Genomic DNA, 21,281 nt, shown 5'->3' with positions numbered 1-21,281 from the left:
CTTGTAGCTATACAAAACAACAGGCCTTGTTGAATGCTCCCAAGTCCCAAACGGTGTGTTGATGTATTGCCAACTCAGTTCCAGGGCAGACTGACAAGTAGGGGAAAGGTGGCAGTGGTCCCATGTGCTGCATTAGGCATACCTGCCGGCATGCTACAATATTTTTAAAAACTTTTATTGAGCCTATCAAGTTCCTTTCTTATGAAATGTGTTTATCAATAAAATGTAATTGTGTATATCTTAGGGGATAAGTTGAATGGCAAATGGTATACTGTACCACTTACCGTTAAATGAAGATACTGTTCATTGTTAAATGCTGTTGCAAATACTTACACATTGTGAGATGCACATCATACAGTGAAGCTGCAGCAACATCCCTCAGACTTCTTTTCTTAGAAGGGGGTGGTGGAGTGTGCGGCATGAGAGAAGGTGTGTCACAGAGACATCTGTTTGAGTGAGGAAAGTGTTAATATGGCATCTATTAGCACATTGAGGCTCCAGGGTTGCTATATAAAGAAAGCGGAGAGAAAAATTGGTAGTGAGAGGTATGGAGTCTTCCAGTAAAGATTGTCTATTGACTGGAACTGTCCATGTTGCACTAGGGAAAAGGTACTGAAAACCAAGGACAAGAAAGATCTAAAATATTCAGCACTTGCTTTGTGAAGCTATTCCTGTTTGGTTTCAAGTGTTTTTATTTGCCTAATTTCCCAATTTAAGTCTTTCATATATTTACATCAGTAAGATATTCATTCCAGGATATCCAATCCAGTAGTTGTCACAATCACCACTGAAATTCATACAATGTAGGTTTTTGATGAAGAGTTGACTTGATCCAGCGGTCTACAATCATTCCTTTTTCCATGCAATGTATGTATATTTTCAGTATCTTGGGTGTTTTGTGAAGCAGTCCATGCTACCCCCATATAGATGGTGATATAATACACACACAATTGTATTTTACTGCAAACAGTAGTGCTACATCAGAGAAACCACATGTTTTCAATCTCCATCAAGATTTTTTTTTTCACTGGCAGGTATTCAATTTGGTGAATAGACTTGCAATTATGTGCAATAACAAGTTGGATAGAAAACAGTAGTAAAACTGATTTTAAAGAAAGAGAAAACATGGACAAAATAGCAGAAAGAGAAAATGACCTAACATGACTCTTAAACTAATTTAAATATTTATTTATAAAGTACGCCCTTTAACCAATAAAGATTTTATACAGGCACTGCTGTTTGTGGCTGTGAAGACAGTAGGCAATATAACAGCAAGTGTACATGCCCAAAGGTCAAAGATAACCTGTATGTATCACATTTGTGGATAATTGCTGTTTATAAATTATCACCAACCTCCAATATTTTCCTGACAGTATACTTTTCAGCTTATTTAAATATCCAGAATGTGCACAAAAATGTAAGTTGTCATTTTTAGTTTCAGAGCTTTAGTATATTCATTTTTTTCTCAAAATACTTTACCAAGCTTTAAAGGCCATCTGTCTTATATATAATTTTGTACTACAGTTTAATTTACCTAAACATTGTTACCAGACAATTCAGTATTGTCCATCAATTAAAAGTAAATGTGTCCAAAAGTCTACATTGTATTGTCATTGACTGCATAAATACTGCAGTGTTAAGGTATCCTCAGTATATGAATCTTTATGAGAAAAAAGGCTTATTAACTCTGCTTGACTCACAGTTTGAATCTTCTATATTTTTTTGTACAGATGTGATTTACACTTAATGGTACTCCAGAGTTAGTCTGACTGTAATAATTTATTACATGCCACTCAAAAACCTACACACTATTTTATTATTTTTTGTATTAATTCCTAACTAATAATTTATTTCCTTGGGGTATGACAGTAGAATAGCATTTTTATCACCACCTCTGCAATTGATTATTCCAGTCTTTGGGCAGAGCAGACAACTCTGTATGACATCATGTGAGTAGAACATAGATTGAACACTGGTTAAGCTCTGCTGGGAAGAGGATGCTGTATAAAATGTTCCCAGCTGAGTTGGAAGGCTGCGAGTATTTGAGTAGTTCTGGTTATTTTGGTAAGAAAATCTAAAGCATGGCAAGGCTGTGGGATGTAATGCAGCACAGCAGCATTTACTTTCTTCTTGGTAAGTATTTTGACACAAAAGTGGATTATTTTACAGAATAATAAATATTATTTTCATGTATAGTATCCAAGATTAATAACAAAATATATTTATACATTTATAAATATACATTTGTTTTACTTGGAATGTGAATGATTTTCTTGCTGTAGTATTGCACATATGATTTTATGAATACAAATCTTACCACAGTACTGGAGATTGACAGCTTTTGTCATTATCTTTACTACCAGTGTTTATCGTGCACGCTTTTAAGCTACAGACACTTGAATACAGACTATGTCAATCATACAGTAATTCATTTACTATTTTAAGACTGAACTTCATACTTATGTATTGGATTTGAGTGAAGAACACTAGGTAGGCTGCTGTAGTAAAACACTGCATGATTTAAAATGCATTTTAACATAACTAATTGGAACAATACAAACATGTTTTGTAGAAGTGCTTTCTGCTTATACCACAATGAAAAGGTTTTTCTGTATAAATTCCACATGTATTCATGAAAGATTGCACCTATGCTGGTGCCAAACTATTTGAATACCTCATACCTCATGAAACATTTGAAATACTAAAATCATATTTGTGGGGTTATAGAGACCAAATGTGTTGATAAAGACTATTGATAAAGTATTAAGTGCTTTTACTATGTCATGTACATGTGGATTACAATGAGGGATAGGTAGCTATGCAAATACAGTGAAGTAAACAACTAAAGCATAACGCATAATTAAAATAGCATTTCATAGTATAACATTTCATGCTGTAAATGTGCTGTCATTTATTCTTGTATGCAGTAATTAGGTGGATAAATTCATATTTCATTGTTCAGTCTGACTGCTGGAGTGGAACACTACATTTCTCATGACAAGAGGAAAGTACTCTCCGCTCTTTAAAGTATTTTATTTTGTCCTTTTCTCCTTGGATACTATGGCCAAGGCTGGCAGATTATTTTTGCAATGTCCCACCAAACTTTGGACTTTTATCAGCCAAAAAGTAGCCAAAAAATCAGTACTTACATTTAATGCTACATATTTATTTATTTTGCAGGTATGCAATGTTATAAGCATTGTTTTATATTACTATTCTGCTTTACTTGTTTATTTAAAAAGTTCAAACTAATAGCACAAGCATTGCTATTTGTAACCTGATGAAACAAGGCACCAATGGAAAAAGAAAATCAGAATAAGTGAAATAAATTGTTCAGAGCTGTTGGCAGTTTTGTAAACTTGGTTGCTTTTCTGGAAGGAAAATCCACCCTAACCAACATGTCATCAGCAAGAGCATAAAGGCTCTGTGTGTTATTCTCCCATGTCGCTTCTTTTGTTTTAGCCTCTCAGTCACACGCTGGGAAGCCAAAACGGGAGTCGACCACTTAGAACCTGGAGGAAGGGCTACCCTCAGCCATGGATTCCCTGAGGTTTTCCCCTACATCAAAAAGTGAAAAATATTTGGAGTAGTGTTTTTTCTGAGCGGCTCGTATTTAGTTCTGCGGGTGCGTGGTTGGGTTGGAGAGGCTGGGATCTTTCCTCCAGAGCATGACTGCGCTCATAGGTAGGTGGCAGTGCATCACTGTGGGGTGTGCTAATCATTTATTATTATTTCCTTTCATGGTGTGGCGGCCTCATTTTTTTGGGGGGGTGGGGGGTGGCCCATAGCCACTTCCTACCTGTGGCTCTGGAATGCATGTAACTATTCATGTTTTTCCGGCCGGCCTCAAACAGGTAGCCTCGAGCACCAATGAACGAGGCATTCACACAAATTTATCTTTCACTCAGGCCCTGAGAGCCCATCACAGTCATCTGGCCCGGAGCGCCCATTACAGTTCATTAAACCATCTGCAATTGCAATTAATAAACTACCCATTCATTGCGGATTCTCCTTGATGAATTGTAAACTTGGTTACTTTTCTTGAAGAAGAATCCGCCCCCAGCAAACGCATAAAGGCTCTCTGTGTTATTCTTCCATGTCGCTTCTTTTGTTTCGGCCTTCTCCTGCCCAGCCCCAACCTTGCAGAGTGCCTTGACACAGGGGGAAGGTGGCCCATAGCCACTTCCTATCTGTGGCACTGGGACTCATGTGACTCTTCATGTTTTTCCAGCTGGCCTCGCGCAGGTAGCCATCGAGCTCCCACCGAGCGCCTGTGCTGAAACAGTAGGTCTGTATGCTGTTAAGTCACAACACTTGTAGTTTAGCACATATTAGCTGAGTTGAACTTTTTCAGAAAGTAATTACCAAAAGGAACTGAGTTGCAGCATAGCGCATATGCCTGTAGTTCAAAGTTTCATTGGATACTGGAAGGATCAGGAGTTTCAAAGCCACACTAGCAAGCTTGCGCACCAAGTTATTCACTACACTATCCTGGTAGTTGTACAAGTAACACAAGTATTTTGGGACATATTTTTTTACATTTTCTGGAATGGGTAGCAGAGAAATCTGGTTGTATTAATTTTCAAGTATCCCAATCATTCTATGGCCAACGTAATCTGCAAATGCTCGTGGAACGGGTATTTGACTATAAATGCAGGAGACAGCAAGCATAGGTTTCTAGCTGCTGTATGTTACCTGGCAAATGTTGGAGGACTTGGTCAATAGCACTGACAAGAAAATATTTGCACCTCTTCTTTAATTCTACTAACAGATTGACAGTCACAGGTTGTTCTGCCAAAGCTAATGCAAGGAGAGCCCGAGCAGGCAAGCATCAGTAGACATGAGATGTGATTTCCAGTCACTGTCAAGTATGTCAGTTGCATGTGACATAAAACCAGGGTTCACAATTTTCTGCATTACATTTTTACAAAATGTTCTAGCTCTTATAAGATCTTTGCTGGCTCGACAGCTTTGGCTTGGAATTTCTGATTCATGCAGTAGAAAGACTCTAATACTGGATGCAGGAATGTGAAATACAGCTGATTGATGTCATTGCTGCACATTTGATACAGCAGTCTGACTGTGTAGCAGCGCTCTTTGTCTGGGACAACTGGAAATGGAGCTTTAGTTCATCCCATTGATCCAACACAGAGTCAACATCTTTAAAATGAATCAACCAGAGTGTGTCGCAAACAGCAAGGATCTTTAGGGGATTTTCTTCCATATTGATAGCTTTGCAAATCTTTTTATAGGCTTTCTGCCGTTTGCTTCTCAGACTTAATGTTTTGGTGAAACACTTCCAATGCATGACTGCAAGCAAGGTGTAATGAATGGCAAACACACTTAATCTGTATGCGATTGGGTACATCTTTCTTTAATAAAGACACAAGAGAATGGTTCTTACCGACCATGGTACCTATGTACTTAGAGTTATGAATACGCAAATAAAGTTGTGGGTGTGCAAAAATGTTGCTTGCACAGTTTGCATTGAAATTTATTTGGTCGTCTGGGTATTTAACAAAAAAAAAATCCCAAACAAAGGGGTTTCAAGACATGTCTTTCAATACAGCTTACGCTATACAACACTTTGCTGTCGAGGATAGCAAATGAAAAAATGTAAGTTCTGCCTCTGGATAACAGAAGCTAGCATATATTTTTTGTATGTTTCAGACATATTCTACCATAGCACTTCTCTTACATGGTCTTTGTGACGAAGTGCCTACCCCTGTGTATATTTTCTGTTATGTTGTGTTTAATGTTGGTGTATAGTCATCGGTACACAGGATATAAATGGGTCTGTGTAACACGAGTGTTTAAAATGTATATTTGTATTTAGGCACGAGGATTGCACAGCACTTCACGTGCAAGTAAAAAGTAATAACATGCAAGCATAGGGAATTGCACTTTATTAATTCATGTGCAGTTGTACCGAGACTCCAATTAAATGATTGATTAGCAGTCGAGTCTTGGTACAGCTGCATAAAAATAACATGCTTTCACCCACACGCGGTTGGGTGTTTGGTGAGTGGAGAACGGGAGAAAGAGGAGGATAAACTATTTACAACAATTGCTATTGTGTGCTGGTGGGACCAGCACGATACTTGTTTATTTAGAAACTCACTGTGTTTGTCAGTGTGTCTGTCCGTGCACCGTTTTGTTAAGTATAGTCCGTTTTTGTTTGTCTCTTATTTTGGCGTAGAGTACCGTGTTTCTGTTTTCATGTTTAAACCTTTTATTTACAATAAACCGCCATCATCATTTCACATCATCTGTCTTAGTGTATTTCATTCCTTCCTGGTTCTGACGCCGCCCACGTCGGCTGTCTCTGTGACAGTCTTGTACTCTAGGTAGTCAGTACTTCTCTTAATGAAGTACTACAACTGCTTTGGCACAATTGGTAATGGATTTTCAAACTGTAAGTAATAAGCATTGTACAAATCAAAAGATCAAATTTTGCAGGCGAGCAACATTTATTTATAGTATTCACACATTTTCAAACGGTTTCTGCAACTTTTTTAAAAGTGCATGAATGTCGCCTGACGAATCTTCGAAGGTCTAAAACTACCTTTGAATTCCTGGCTAGCGAACAAACCTTCAAACACAGTCTTAGGCAATAACATAAAAAAGCTTTATGCCATGGCCTTTAATGAGAAATATCGTTTATATGTCAATAATACACGGTATATACTGTAACACAGCCACACTCATGGTTATTCGTTTGCCCCTTTAAAATGACTAAGACCCGACACAAAACTAGAGGTTCAGCCCTTTCGCTCACTTTTAATACAAAACAATCAATCAAAAAACTCCCTCTCGGAGTACTAACTGAACAAGAATGCAGGTCCCTGACTAGCTTGGAGAACGGCTAAGCCATTTACCTGATATAAAAACAAAGCAGTATCACACAGCATTATAACAAAATAGGTTTACACAATACCGTTTTGTAAGATTAACAACACACAGTCAGACTCTCAAAATAGCAGCAGACCTTAATGAACTAACTCTAGGGTTTATATGCCCCAGAGAAACAGATAGAGACAGCTGGCTGTAATTTACAATTGCAGCTGCCAAAACAATAAAACAATTAACAAACTAACCATACACACATTTGTACAAGTTTTTTGGCATGGAGGATTTTAACCCCCTCCCTGCTTTGTTACAATACATATTTCATTTTGTTTTAAACACATGCCTTTGACTCAATGTCTGCATTTGTGTGGCTTAATTAGTTTATGAAGGGCTATATTATAAATAAATTGTATATTTTATTTTTCAATAATTTTATAATAGGACGTTAGTAGTTAAAACATAACCGCACAATAGGATAGATCAAGGCTTCTCAAACTTGGTCAAATGTCTAATTAAGCAAATTATTAGTTCAATTAAGGGTATAGTTAAGTAATTGTGAGCTCAATTGGCTTGAAAACAGCAGCCACAGGGGGTCCCCAGGACCGAGTTTGAGAAGCCCTGGGATAGAGAACAGATAAAGTAGAAGATCATACTATTATAATCTCTATGGAACTATAAAAAAAAAAAAAAAATGTTGCTAGTACTACCCACATTCAATTGAGCTCAGTGGATCTTGCTAATTCTGCATTTCTGTCATTTGCTAATTTTAAAAAGAGTGCTTCTCCAGGCAGAATGTATCTATGTTTTGAAACAAATTGTGTTTGTACTGTAGTGGCTACATCTTTCTTACAGGGAGAGGAAAGCAAACAGTTTTGTTCAAGGAACGTAGTTAGAATCAGTTTTTTGCACGTTTTATCATTGTCTGATATTCACGATGTACAGTAATTGAGATGGTTTAACAATGGTAATGAAAATGAATACACAGTAAATTAAATAAGGATGTTTAAAATATTAAAGGTGCCCTTACCAAAACCTAAATAGTTGTTTAAAATGATATGCAGTATGCAATAAAATGCATTTGCATTGCAAGGTGTCCAAAGAAAAATGTTTTGTTGAAATTAAGTTTCTGTAGCCATGAGAAACATATGTTGACTGTCAAGATCCCTTTGCCTGTGTGAAAGTGTTGTGACAGATTATACCGACATAGATTGCGCAATTTCGTGCTGTGTGAATGGGTATTTTAAAGAATTTTTTGAACGTCTCTGAGATGGCTCAGTAGCGGCATTTGTGTGTGAAAGGGGTATTGGACACAATGCAATTTCTGAAACTGAGAAGCTGTTTTTACACACTGGCAGCAGGGGGTCAATGAGTAACATTGGTGAGTGAACAGCAGTGTAAATTATAAGTCTCAGTTCTCTTTCAATGGAATGACAACCATTACCGAATGTGGAAGATTCCTCTCTGACTGTCAATCACTTAGCATATATAAAAAAGCTGCCTTATCAGAGCCCTGCTGTGAGGAGGAAGTCCCTCCCACCTCCTGCTGAAGAGGGTTGTCCTCACAGTAGCATATCGTCATTTTCTCTCTCACAGATCACAGGTCACAGATTGCCTTGTGCTTTCTTTGTCCGAAATTGGCTGATTTGTTGGTTCTTGAGCCTACAAATTTGATAAATACATGGTAAAATTATGCTTTCGAGCGTTTGTTGAGAGTGCTCTTGCTTTAGTCTTGCATCAGTTTACTGATCAGAGCTGGTTTCGACCCCTCTTTGAGATTAGCAAGCAGCCATTACTTTCTCTTTTTCACTACCTTGTGTAGTTATTACCATTGTTTGAGATGTTGTAGTGTTGTAGGGTGACCCCGCGGACTCGCGGCGCCATCCTCTACACCAATTTACTTCCAGGGGTAAGGGGACAGGGGTGCGTAGGCCCTTCCAGCTTGGGCCTACGCACCCCTGTCAAGCCTCAGATTCTCCTAGCATGGCTGCGCTTGCCCTCGGAGCCGATGCCAATTGACTCAGCTACACCAGCCCGGGATCAACCGCGCTTGTCTTTGGCTGAACTATGTGGACGATTGGTTAGTTTGCACGCATTCCAAAGCACCCGCCGAGGAGCACACAAAACAGTCGTAGATCATGTGACGAAGTTAAGGTTCTCCATATATCAGCAGAAGAGCAACTTTGTACCGTCTCAGTCCACAGTGTTCCTGGGGATCAAACTGAACTCAGATAACAGGATTCGGTCATTGGATTTCACACTGTCCCAATTCAGAGAGGGGCTGTTGGGGCTGATAACAGCTGCCTCGAGAATCCTTCCACTAGGGCTGCTGAGAATGTGCCCGCTTCAAGCCTGGGTAAATACACTCAATGTGCACCTGGTCCGCGATCGACACCGACTGGTGCGATTGTCCAGACAATGTCGGAAGACACTGAGGTGGTGGCTCCGTCCCGACAATCTGCGCCTCGGATCTCCCCTCATCTCCCCTCACAGAAGGGAAGTTGTCACTACGGACGCCTCCAGCCTGGGCTAGGGAGTGGTCTGGAATGGGAGGGGAATAAGCGGTCAGTGGAAGGGACATTGGCAGCAAGTGCATTAAATGCCCAAGAGCTGCAAGCAGTAGCCCTGGCATTATCTCATTTTCGCCAGTAGTTAGCGCACAAACACATGCTGGTGTTTGATGGACAACACGACAGTAGTAGCCTACATAAACAACCAAGGTGGCCTGTGCTCGCTGGGCTTTCACTACGCAGTGCACAGACTGCTGTCCTGGACGCACAGAAACTTGTGTTCCATTAGGGCGGTACAAAATAAAAGGTTTAACAAACACGAAAAACACAGGACACGGCACTCTACGCCAAAATAAATAGACAAACAAAAACAGACTAAACTTAACAAAACGGTGCACGGACAGACACTGACAAACACGGTGAGCGGATACTTTCTCCTCTTATTATTACTACTACTACTGCTTATTTCCTCCGTCTCCAATCCCGTTCTCCGCTCACCGAACACCCAACAACCAGTATGTGACAACGTGCATCTATATATACTATTGTGCTGGGATTCAATTACCAATTAATTATTCACTTGAATCCCAGCACGTGAATTAATAAAGTGCAATTCCCCGTGCTCACATATTACTACATTTTACTTGCACGTGAAGTGCTGTGCAATCCTCGTGCCTAAATACACATATACATTTTTTAAACACTCGTGTTACACAGACCCGTTTATATCCCGTGTACCAATGTCTATACACCAACATTTAAACACACCACACGCAACACATAACAGATAATACACAGGGGCGGGCACTTTGTTACGGGGATACATCTATAGTATGCTAATGAGTGGTTTTTTGCATATGACTCCTCCCATGTATATTGTGGCGACTGAAGTCCTGCGCTGGCAATTACTTAATGTACTGTATTGTAATTGAAAGGAACAGGAAAAAACATGCATGATAAAAAATAACCAAACCATCAAAGACAATATTTACCAATATTTATTTGACAATATTTAGATGTTTTAAAAACAGGCCAAATTTGGCTGGGAAACCTCCAATCTGGCAGAATCTTGTGCATTGACATAACAATAACAGGAAGCTGTTTTGTTGCATGCTTTGTTGAGTTTCCAGAAGTTGTTATGGCATGGATTTTTAGATTGTCAGATTTGTCACCACCTGGTTGAGATGTATTACATATTATTCAATTTATTACAGCTGGTTTACATTTATTTATTTATTTTTGTGTTTATTACCAGTAAATGTGTGGGAGAGTTAATAGGTCCTGTCTGTATTAATTTTATCTGGTTAAGATTAATTCAGTCCTGTGCATTTTAATCAAATCTAGTTAGCTGTCTAATGCATATGTTCTGTTCATATGTTATTGTATGTTGTAAGCCATTGCTTTTATTATGATGTGAAAATCAATCAAACATAAGGGTTGTAATGGATTTGTAATATACTACATGAATATATTTATAAATTGATTAAATCATATCAAACGTTCATGTGATCACCTGGATAATTGATGGTACCCACCGAATAGCAATTAATTGTGTTGTTAAATTACAAATGTAACTAACCAACTGTGCATGAAGCTTGATGTTGGGGAAAACAAGTTGACAATGGCAGGGTTTCAATGGAAATGGTCCCACCTTATTTTCACACTATTTTGGTAGTACTTTTTGAGCATTTGGGCTTCCATGCAATGTTCTTTTAGGGGGAGACATATCTGTTCCAAATGCAAATTACCACATTAATATTAAAATAAGGGAGGGTATATTTAAAATTCTGTCAGTGTTCCAATTTAGCCTTATGTGACTCCTGATATGGTGCAGCTTTCTTAAACTGGGTTTCTACTGAGTTTTTAGGTTGTATTGAAGAACCACAAGTGCAGCCTGCCTCATTTGGCCACCAAAATAAATAAATAAATACCTAGATATAGTGTTACACAAAAAATATTAATAATTAAAAAAAACATTCTATAAGAAAGGATATTGCTGCAGTAGAAAGAGTGCTAAGAAGAGCGACCAGAATTATCCTGGGTTTAAAAGGCATGTAATATGCAGACAGGCTAAAAGAATTGAATCTATTCAGTCTTGAACAAAGAAGACTATGCGACGATCTGATTCAAGCATTCAAAATTCTAAAAGGTATTGACAATGTCAACCCAAGGGACTTTTTCGACCTGAAAAATTAAACAAGGACCAGGGTTCACAAATAGAGATTAGACAAAGGGGCATTCAGAACAGAAAATAGAAGGCACTTTTTTACACAGAGAATCATGAGGGTCTGGAATCAACTCCCCAGTAATGTTGTTGAAGCTGACGCCCTGGGATCCTTCAAGAAGCTCCTTGATGAGATTTTGGGATCAATAAGCTACTAACAACCAAACGAGCAAGATGGGCCGAATGGCCTCCTCTTGTTTATAAACTTCTTATGTTCTTAAATTTGACTTGTTTTGAAAGCATCTAGCGGGTAAATGTTGTCTTTGGTGGTTTGGTTATTTTTTGGCTATTTTTATCATGCATGTTTTTTTTTTTCTATTCCTTTCGATTATGAGTTAATCTCCAGTGCAGAACTTCAATCGCCACGATGCCCTGTATAGTATATCACACCCTCCCTCTGTCTTCAATCACCACGATGCCCTGTATAGTATATCACACCCTCCCCCTGTCTTCAATCACCACGATGCCCTGTATAGTATATCACACCCCCCCTGTCTTCAATCACCATGATGCCCTGTATAGTATATCACACCCCCCCATCTTCAATCACCACAATGCCCTGTATAGTATATCACACCCTCCCCCCGTCTTCAATCACCACGATGCCCTGTATAGTATATCACACCCCCCCCCCCCCCCGTCTTCAATCGCCACAATGCCCTGTATAGTATATCACATCCTCCCCCTGTCTTTGAATTACACAAACACTTTTTATTTGTCACCAATTTAAGAACTGCATCGGTGCAATTTTAATTGCTTTTACATTTATTGTTAAAGACAATCTACTGACAGTTCTGGACAATGTAATTTTACACTATATTCTGAATATCTTTTTTTCCCTGGACCTCCTGCATTTTATCTCATCAGATTAAAAAACAAAAACAAACAGTGGTTCTGGTTCTAGAAGTTCTGAGAAGAAAACAGGCAAAGCAGATACGTAAATAGATGTTTATAACCTCACTTACCAGTATACAATGTGTATATATATAGTGTAGCACTTATTTATGCCTTTGTAATATATATTAAATCTTAAAAGCTCTCATTTATTTAAGTCAGTCATTTATTCCAAACCCGGGTCTCTGCACTGACAGATCTATGAAGCAAAAATTACATTTAAAATGTTTTTAGAACATTTTAAGTAGCTTTCAAACCAGCATGGTTTTTCTGTTTTTCAAATTGGGAGCACATGCACATACTTCAGAGGATCCAACAAAAATGAGTTACTGAGCATTTCATATGAGAGTTTAATTTGTCATGTTACAGACTACTAGAAATTCCATAGAAATGACAAAAAGCACAGTTTATATATTGGTAGCAAATCATCAGCATCATTCGGTGTTGAATTCCAATATGTATCACAATACATATCGCAATATTGTCTTCAGTACTGCAATATAGTGCAATACCCACCCCTATTGGAAATCCTGTCTTTGTCATAGATTTGTAGTGGTAGATATGGTCTTCTCTGGTCTTATCCAGATAACCAAATATAAATAAATACCTAATATATAAAATGTTTGTGCAGGGTTACTATTAATGGCAAATCAATTGTACTATGCTGTAATTGGTGAGCACGAGTTCTTATTTTTTTAATTGTCTCTGAAAAAAATTGTATTGAAAAGCCCTGTTTAACATTTAAATACTACTTTGTATGCAACAATAGGGAAATCACTTTGTCTATAAATATAAATACATCTATGCATTTCCCTTTGTTCCTCAATTGCATGTGGCCCTGAATTAGACAAAGATGAATTACCTGCCATTTGTTGAGCTTAGCATTTTAGCTCTCTAATGAGTGCATTAAAGAAGCTTTGTCAATGGGGTGATTCAGTGTTTTTCCAGTTCTTTTCAAACTAAGCCATTTCTCTTTGATATGTTACTATGCTTTACCTGTGCATTTTCTTTTTCTTCTATTCAAAAGTTCTCAATGTAAAGACACGCTTGTGGAAAGTTACTGATAAGGACACATTCCTTATTTTGGAATGGTACATGGAGGTTGTTGGTGTCTGGTACTCTTCTGTTGTAATCTCTTGTAGACATACTGTAATCCGTCTTGTATCAGACTGCAGTGGGACCAGTGTAAGGGCAGATATGTAAAAAGGCAGATGAATGAATCTTGCTTAAAATACCATTATAAACAGCTGTAACAATTACTACATTCACACAATTATTGTTTAGAGATTTGGCTTTAATTAGGGAGCTCCCCTAAATCCCTTGCTTAGAAAGATACAGGATATTAATGCTTGTGACAGGGTAGCCGTCTGCCGTGTGGATGCTGAGTGACAGGCAGAAGATCGAGACAGAGGTTGAAGTTGATATGTTGAACATGACTTATTTACATATCAACACACTGAACAGCTCACATGACACTAGCAGCAATGACAGCACACTGAGCACATACAACACAGTGTATGGAAACTTTGGTAGGATCTACAATCTCTGAACTAATCTTCTTTGTTCAATAATAAACTAACATTGCTGAAGAGGCTAGTCATAGTGGATAAACGGTTAGGGCAGATATGTGACAGATTACTGTATATCTTATTAGCGAGGTGTGTGAGTCACAATCATTAATTCTAAGTGTCTTTTAGAAGGACCAGTAGGATACCAAAACTATAATGGAGAAAGGTTAAAAAAGAAAGAAGTGTTGAAGAATAATGTAACCACAGATTAGGTATAAAAAAGCTTGTTTAAGGATTTTTGTTAGACCAGAGGAATGAAGCCTGCACACTCTCTCTGAGATTGGTAATTATGTGCATAAAATGCTTTTTTTGTATTTCATGCTGATTTTTATGTTTAATAAAGTATTATTATTACTTTATTATTACTTTATTATTTATTCCACAAAATAAAACTCACACCAGTTAGCCAGTAATAATGATTTTTTTATTTTATTTAAAACCTCAGGCAATAAATAATGGTTGTATTTGTTGCATCCCCGTTTGCTGTGTAATTCATAAACAGTGTGTGCCTTTCTTTTCTGTGATTTGGCACAGTATGTGTAAGTATGAGGGCTTAATTCATCATGACCAGAAAATTTTGGTGATGATTTACTACAAATGATTTGGGCAAATTACAAGACATTGTTTCCCCTGAGTGACTGCAATGCCATAATAAATATTTATTATAAGGAATAATGGACACTACTCTGAATTTATTTTCTCTCAATAAATATTTGTAAATAAAACAGTTCTTTATTCCATTTGTATCAGTAATAAGGAAAAAAAAAACGTACATGATACATTTAGTTCATGAAACATTATCTGCTTATATCCACTCGTTTCTTGATATGTATACATTTTGTAAAACATTAAAACACATGAGACTTTAAGGTTTTGTATCAATTGTATTAATTGTGTGTGCCCCTTTAAGAGGTAAAGATGTGAGAAACCATTGAAACTCTCTCTCTCTCTCTCTCTCTCTCTCTCTCTCTGAACATTCTGTTTTTAATGCAAGCTCTGAATCAATGCAGAGTCAGTGAACTCTTAAAATCAAGCTGTACATTGCTGGATTATATCAGTAGTTTGCAATCACCAGACTTGTCGTTCAACTGCGTGGGTATGACGCTTCACCGTCTGTTAGAATTGAACAAAACACATATCATATCAAACTATTAATTATTTTTGCTGAACTGCCTGGAACCTTACAAGATTCAATAGGTCTGTGCCTCCTTAATATAGCAATTCATGATTAATGCTTAAGTGTAACTTCTTGTTATCTGGGTTTCGGCTGACCTTGAAGTGAAGAAGAAACGCACATGTTAACTGTTGCTTTGTCTCACACCATGCATCACGCTAGGGAAATAAGACCACATTTGGTCTAGGAAATTCTGTAAGCTAGCTGTATATCTGTGCTACATGAAGTAATTTCTTGGCTCGGAAAACTACACTGACACCAGCTCGAATAACACCTGCTTAAAAGTATAAGTCTGCTTGCAAGACTGTCTGATTAGTATTAAGAGGAAAACAAAACCTACAAGAGAGAATACACGTTTTAATATAATTATAAGTCAAATACATTGGATTTACAGTGTTTTCCCATTTTTTTTAAACAAGTTCCTGTCATGTTTCGTTTCTGCGTGCTGCTATAGACTGTTTCCGCCCTTTAAAAACGAAGTGCCCGCCTCAGTAACGTCACACGAGAAATAAATAAATAATCAGGCATTGAAATACAACCACTCCCTTGTACGATAATATACATTAACAAGCTGTACTGCAAAGTATGGTGGCCCAGCAAGTCAAAGAAACAAAGAATGTTTTTTTATCGTGTTTACCCGATCACGAGCCCAGAATGACACTTCAGTATGATACAGGGTCAAAGGGTTTAACCCACAAAGTAAACTGCTATGGGAATGCATTGCAATAAAAACTATAATTAAGAATGTTAAATTTGCAAAACCCACACAACTAGGAAAATTGGGGCTAAGTTTTTACAATACAACAATGTTAATTGAGAACTGTTCTATCTAGGTATTGCAGCTTAGACAAAGAAAGTATGGATTCTCCCACAATACCCACGCATGTAATTGTGTCAATAAAATAAATAAAACCAAGAAGCAAACTACACATTAACAGAGTACTGTTAATATACATTGTATGGTTGCAGATTTGGAACAACAAGATGGCAGTGCTTAAGTCTGTCCCTGAATAACAAGAATATAAGTGACAGAAGTATAACAAAAGCAAGCCACATGACAATCTTTGACATCTCCAATGCCCAATGTTTTTTCTCTTGCGTTACCATACGTCTTAGTATCTGCTTCAAGGTCTGATTAAAACGTTCCACCAAACCGTCCGTCTGTGGATGATAAACAGATGTCCTGATGGGACTTATTTTTTATATTTTATACACCTGCTGTAACGTGTTAGACAAAAAGTTGGTTCCATGATCAGTCAAAATCTCCTTGGGGATCCCTACTCTAGCCATAATCTGCACTAACTCTGTGGCTATCGCAGTGGCACTAGTGGACCTCAACGGAACTGCCTCTGGGTATCGCCTTGCATAATCTACCATTACTAATATATGCAAATACCCGGAGTCAGAAGGTAGCAAAGGGCCTACTATGTCCATTCCAAGGCGTTCAAAAAGAGTGGAAATAATCGGCAGTGGAACCAAAGGGTTAGGGTTTGGTTTATTTTTCACCTTTCCTTAACTATTTTATGATGTTTACGATAACATTTAGTTTTTTCTAAGAAATGTTGCTCCAATATTGCCTTTTTAGGTCTTGAAAGTGTTTGTATAGAATAGCTAATCTATTAAACAGCATCCACTCATCACTTTCAATGCCTCTGTTCTCTGTATCAGAATTCACCTGGCATTATCTGTGCCTATAAAACCCTAGTTACCATCTACGTTTGAGTACTTTGTGCTTCAAGAGAAAGTCTTCATTCAATAACAATAGACCAGGTGGGGCCAGCTGAGTTGAAGGTCACCACATGATGTGTTTTTTTTGGAACCAAGAAAGACACAAAGAGCTGCCAACTAGGACTCTACAGGCACAGGTAATGTTTTTTTTTTATTCAATAGTGGAGGAACAGAACCAGGAAGAATGGTTATTAACATTAAGGTAGGGGGATGGTGAAAATTAAACAGACATTAGAAGATACTTATTCTACACATGTAATTATTCTGCCTTGTTTAACAGATCCTTTCACCAACCAATAAGATTTGCTTATTGTTTTCTAGGGTTGGACCAGATATGGCTTTTACTGCTATTATGTGGGATCTGACATGCAGTCATTTATAGAAGCAAACCAGACTTGCAAATGTAAAGCCTCAAACCTGGTTACTGTTGATGACAGGTATGAATAAACAGTCTACAGTGTTTTGAAATATTATCTATAAAGATTCACGTACTTGCCTGGTTCATGTATTGTTACTTAGGACGACACGTTTATTGTTTTCCTTGGAGACAATTTTAATTATTTAAAAAGTATCAGATATTTAGATCCCCATGTTTAGACTATTAAAACAGCCCCCTTTGATAAAGAGATAATTGTTGAAGTGCAATTCAGAGCAGTACAAGATTTATGGAGCACTAACCCTAACTATGCTAATCAGTGTAAGCAGTTTAAATACATTTCGCATCACTAACAGTAAATGCAAGTATCTACCCATTTTTCTAACAAAATGTATAACATTTATCATTGCATTATTTAATTTAGACAGCAAAGCTACTTAGCCTTGATTATTTTTAAAATATGATTGGATTGAATATTAGCATTGGTATATTTTTTATGTTTTTTTTTTTTCTTCTTGTAAACTTAAGATTAAAGAACCTTCCTCAGGGGGGCTCCCGAGTGGCACATCCGGTAAAAGCACTCTGCATGGAATGCAGGATGTGCCCTATAGCCTGCAAGGCTAGGTCCTAATAATTTACGGCTGGTACCTGCCCTCTAGGTTCTCCGCCTCATACTTCACCGGCTCGGTGCCCGGGTCCCCTCGATATCCTTCGAATCCAGCCGGTCCCACAAATGCGGTCGAGTTTGGCACGGGTGGTCGCTGGGGACATTCAGACAGGCGCCCCGACTGCCCGAATGGCACAATGTAACGTCTAGACTCCACCAACTGTACCAAGTCTCCTGTCGCACACAATCAGAGAAGCGACGAGGGTTCGGTACGCACCCACTCCCCACCCATCGCCACACGACTCTAATTTTACAACTGGATATTCTGAATTGGGAGAAAATGATAAAAAAAACAATTGCCAACTACTAAAAAGATATCTCAATGTAGATACAGGTTTGTTTGGTTCAGGTAGCAACAATTAAGGAAATGCGTCACGCAGCACGAAGCTCACCAGACAAGAGTAGAATTCTGAAATGCGGTAGTGCTTAATACTGTAGCCACACTGCCACATCAAGGGACTATTCCTTTACTGCTGTCCTGGGTTTATTTGCATGCTATACATTTCTTCTAGATATGAACATTCCTATCTAATTAGCCTGGTTGGACTAAGGCCTGAAAAATATTTCTGGCTGGGTTTGTCAAACACGGAAGATCGGGATACATTAAGTTGGACAACTGGTCAAGAAGTCAGGTTTACTCACTTTAATGTCAACTTACCAGGTGCAGTATTACATTACATATTATTTCACTGTAAGAAAAACAATGACAGGAAATGGGTCTAAAAAAAGACAGCAGTACAATCTTAAGCTTTTATAGTAAAGTTAGTCACCAGCTACTGTAATGTAAAACAGTTAATAACTAAACAGGTTTGATCTTTAGTTGCTTTTGTGCATTTTCATTTGCAAGGGAACTTTAACATTAGAGCCTTATTGAGCACTATATTCTCCAATTTTGAATATTGACTTTGGATACTGTTTTAATTCTGGGAATGGACACAACAAACAAAAATTTAGAAAAAAGATTGTAACTGTATTACTTTTTTTTAAATTTATTTTTTTTAGATTATATTGATTTTTTCATAGTAATATGCAGGACAGCCACTATAATATTGTGCACAGACTAATCTACAGATAAATCAACTAACGGCCATAAATTAACCAATCGACACACACACACACACACACATTATCTCTTGTTACATTGTCCACTTTGGTTGTTAGACAATCACCTTGGCACCAAAAGTTTATTTCGGCACTACGATTTGACTGCCGAAAAATTAGGTAGGTGTATTGGAGTGCACAAAAAAAAAGTGGTAAACATTTTCTTATTTCTCAAAGTAAAGCAACACAACACATTACAATAAACTAGTTGATTGGACATTATGAAAACACATGGTATGTTCAGAGTCTGAACAGCAACTTTTATTTTTAAACAGTATGTTTTAACGCATCTAAGAACATTCAACCAGTCTCGATTTATTACTGGGTATAATCGCACGCAGTTAAGCTACTGTCTGTAACTCTGCTCCTGTCTGCATAACGAGGGCTGGTTTTGCTTCTTTGACATGGGCTATTAATCATAGGGGAATATTTACATACAAAAACATATGAATGTGTATCTAAATAGTTTAGAAAATAATTATTCAAATATGTTTGCTGTATTTGAATCAAGATGAATATATGTCTTGGTACATGGGTGACAAGTGAGGTTTTGTTAAAGAAAATAAATTATAAAATTAGAAGGTTGTTGACAAGGTAAACAGAGTCAATGTGCACTAATTGAATTGGGGGGGGGGGGGGGGGATTCTCTGAGGGCTCAGGCGGGCCCCAAAATTCCTGGCTGCGGCCCTAATTTTAAGCAATTTTTTACACAACAGTACTCGCATACATTTGGTCACCGTCACAACTGTTGCTTGAAACTGGGGTTCCCGTATTCTGCCGGTTGATAATATGCACCTCTGTGCACTGAAGCTTGTGCATATCAGCTAACAATTCCAGCTGATATCCCATCATGCCTTTCTTAAAGGCATACAGCCTCTATACATGAATCCCCAATATCTCTCACAAGCACCTGGGTACATATTTTTACGATAACACAACAAAAGGTTATCCGAAAAAAACACGGACGTATTAATAACTATACTATATAATGTCCTGATATATGGGTGTGTGTGTGTTCTATTTTTTTTTTTTTTTCTAAAAAAAACAGTCGCGTATGTTACAATGAAGCTGGCTGGATTGGTTTAAACATTTTGGATTCCACTGCTGGTCACGTCGGGCTGTGATGGCAGTCCAGCAAGTCATTCATATTACTGCAGGGATAAAGACTAATGCCCGTTGCTGTATCATGAGATTAATGACCAAAGAAAGCTTAAAGAACCGAGCGTCAGCAAGGTACTTCATGCAGCTGGGTGTCAATCATTATGCTATGATTTAGTCAAATGATATATTAACATGGCTTAAGAAAGTCTAAAAAAGCTGTCAGCAAGTAAGCAGTGACACATGAGAAAGCATGCAGTAGTATTGAGATAAACGAATACCTAAGGTGTGTCGTGCCTTCAACCATCTGAGAAGAGCTATTTTCTTTTACAAGGTATAACGAACTCAAACCAATAACAACGAACATTTGATCAAAGAAATTAACCTTGTTTGTTTGTTTGTTTTTTTTTTTCATGTTTAAGTGTTGAGGCTGTGTTCCAAGCGGTGCGCTTTTACTGGAATATTTACATGGTTTGGTAGTCTTTCCCGAGCACTTTGTCTAACCAAACCATAGTGCAAGTGCCTATAAACAGTTTAAGGCAGAACACTGAGTTTGTTTCTGATCATATACTATAAAATTAAGAGCTTCACTAAGCAACACCGCTTGTCTGCAGTGCTTGATCGATGTAGCATGGATGTTTTAAGATGTATAATGGTATGCATTTTGGAGCAAGATAAAACAAGTGTCTGTATTTTAATGCTGATCATTTTACTTTTCAATAAAAATGATTGACAGGTTCTATTGACTTTGTTTTTTTCACACTGATGTCATATGAAAACTGGGGCTATGGAGAACCCAATAATTATAATAATGCTGAGCTTTGTACTGAAATGTCACTTTTCTATCCGTTCTCTTGGAACGACAGTCACTGTGAAAGCTACACAAACTGGATTTGTAAAATTCGTAAAGGTAACGTTTATCAGGTCATCGTCATCGCATCTGTGCTCAGAAGGAAATGTTGCCATTTATACAGTCATGGGATTCATTAGAATGTTTATGCTGTGAAAATAATTATCTTTTTTTGTAAAAAGGCATGTTACATTCTTGATGAGTACTGTTCCTGCTTTCATGTTTATTTAAGATAAAAAGCATGC

The 21,281-nt window shown here is 37.7% G+C and overlaps 1 protein-coding gene across 2 annotated transcripts in view; it reads left to right on the top strand.

Annotated features, from left to right (window-relative positions):
- The first annotated feature begins 1,991 nt into the window (after positions 1-1,991).
- LOC121295323 (E3 ubiquitin-protein ligase MARCHF1-like) overlaps positions 1,992-21,281 on the top strand; it is a 128,457-nt gene continuing 109,167 nt past the window's right edge. For both annotated transcript variants that reach the window (XM_041219818.1, XM_041219811.1), the window contains exon 1: positions 1,992-2,133. The gene's annotated coding sequence lies outside the window, so the exon portion shown is untranslated. The remainder of the gene's footprint in view (positions 2,134-21,281) is intronic.

The sequence above is a fragment of the Polyodon spathula genome, chromosome 2 (assembly GCF_017654505.1).
Source record: "Polyodon spathula isolate WHYD16114869_AA chromosome 2, ASM1765450v1, whole genome shotgun sequence".
Classification (NCBI taxonomy): domain Eukaryota; kingdom Metazoa; phylum Chordata; class Actinopteri; order Acipenseriformes; family Polyodontidae; genus Polyodon; species Polyodon spathula.
The sequence above is the reverse complement of the archived record's forward strand: the minus strand, read 5'-3'. Positions and strand labels throughout refer to the sequence as shown.